Source organism: Petaurus breviceps, unplaced genomic scaffold (genome assembly GCF_028583685.1).
Source record: "Petaurus breviceps papuanus isolate PSGF00001 unplaced genomic scaffold, PetGlider_PUasm1.0 221, whole genome shotgun sequence".
Lineage (NCBI taxonomy): Eukaryota > Metazoa > Chordata > Mammalia > Diprotodontia > Petauridae > Petaurus > Petaurus breviceps.
In genome coordinates this window covers 6,762,608-6,764,635 of record NW_027185877.1, presented here as the reverse complement: position 1 = coordinate 6,764,635, position 2,028 = coordinate 6,762,608, and the positions used below count along the sequence as shown (strand labels likewise).

The following is a 2,028-nucleotide window of genomic DNA, read 5'->3' as shown; positions in this document are numbered from 1 at the left end:
CTTTTTACAGATGAGGAAACTGACATCCACGGTGGTAAAATGACTTTCTTAAGATCACACATAGAGTAGGAGTTTGAGTCAGGATTTGAATTTAGGTCTTCTTGACTTCAAGCCCAGAACTATATCCATTCCCACCTAGCTGTTATAGGTGGGAAGGCCACTGGGCTACCCATTTTCCTCAGAAGGACTTCAATTACAAGTCCTCCAGTTCCTTTGTTGTTGCTTGTCCTTTGTTCTTGAAGAGGACCGTGACATCAGGAAGGTGATGCCATGACTTGCAAGTGACTTGAATTTAAGGGAGGGAGGGCTGTGCAAAGTCACCAGCCTCACTTTTTCCTCTGGAGTCATCTGGGTCCAGTGGCAAGATATAGATCAGGATAATGGGAGATGACCCTGGATGCAGTGGGATACCTTGCCTTTTTAGGTAGAAGAATGGAGGCTCTAGGAAAAGAGCTACACGCACCAGGCTGCCATCTTATATGCTATTGCCCATTCTCTAGGAGTCCATTGTAGATTAGTCATGATTTTTATGTGATCTTGGCTTTCTGAAGGGTGGTCTGAATTATTTACCTGTTCTTCCAGGTAATTGTCTGTCATGAGCATTGCTATCTGTATTTGGGCCTGGGCAGAAGGGAATGTGAAAGCATTAATTTACAAAGAAAAGTATGAAGTGAATATAAGGTGTTGTAGCAGAATTCTGTTGTGGGAAGAAGAATCTAGTCACCTTAGGATCATAGCCCTAGAGCTGAAAGGGGCCTCAGGGGACATTTAATCCAAGGCCTTTATTTTATTATTTTTTTTAAAAGCAATTGGGGTTAAGTAACTTGCCCAAGGTTACATGACCAGTTTTTTTTTGTGTGTGGGTGTTAAGTATCTGAGGCCAGAACAGAACCCATCCTGGGTCCTCCTGACTCCAGGGCCAATGCTCTTACTCACTGCACCACCTAGCCGCCCCATAAGCCCTTTATTTTTATAGATAAACAAATGAAGGCCCAGAGAGGTCAAGAAACTTGCCCAAGGTTCTACACATAGGAAGTATCAGAGGCAAGATTTGAACCTAGGTCTTTTGACTCCAGGCCCAGTGCTTTTTTCCTAGAGTACACCATGGCCTATAAAAACATTGTTAGATGTCTGTGTTGACATTGCTAGATGTCACAGAGTAGGTAGCAAGGTTTTAAATGTATATATTGGGGTCACAAGGACCTTTTCCACCCTAATCAAATGGAATGCTGGCCTACTTTCCTTTCATACCATAATGATGATAAGTGTTATAACAACCAAGATACTGCTAAATGGTGTCTGTTTTTTAGAGGTAGTGAAATAGCACAGTGAATAGAAGACCTGAGTTCAAATCCAGTTTCAGACATTTACTAGCTGTGTGACCTTGAGCAAGACACTTAACCTCTCTGTGCCTCATTTTCCTCCTCTGTAACATGGAGATAATAACAGTACCCACCTCAGAGGGTTATTATGAGGATTAAGTGAGTTTAATTTATGTAAAGATCTTTTCAATTCTTAAAGTGCTGTGAAAATGTCAGTTATTATTATGATGATGAAGCAGATAGTGATGTAGTTGATGGAGTGCTAGGATTAGAGTCAAGAAGAATTGATTTCAAATCTTGTCTCTGATGCTTATTAGCTGTGTGATCCTGGGCAAGTCACTTAACCTCTGATTTCTTCAGTTTCCTCAACTGTAAAATTGTACTTACCTCCCAGGATTGCTGCAAGGATCAAGTGAGATAATATTTGCAAGCCCTTGCTTGGTATGGTCCCTGCCACACAGTAGGCACTAGATAACTGTTACTGTTATTTTTCTAATTTGTTCCACCATTGTAGAGGTTTGCCTTGAATTGTAATACAGTAAATAGTGCTAATCAAAAGAAGGAAATAAACTGGATTCCATAGATTGAGATGAGATTAGAAGGAAACCTGTAGAAACAGACCAGTTTTCCTAGATGAAAAGGGAAGCAATTATGTTGATCATGGAAACTTCAGAGCAAAGGAGGAAATAAGCTGTTATATAGAGGG

General features: G+C 40.7%; 1 pseudogene; it reads right to left on the bottom strand.

The window, feature by feature from the left end:
• Window positions 1-1,137: 1,137 nt before the first annotated feature.
• Window positions 1,138-1,256, bottom strand: LOC138166430 (U6atac minor spliceosomal RNA; annotated as a pseudogene).
• Window positions 1,257-2,028: the final 772 nt, after the last annotated feature.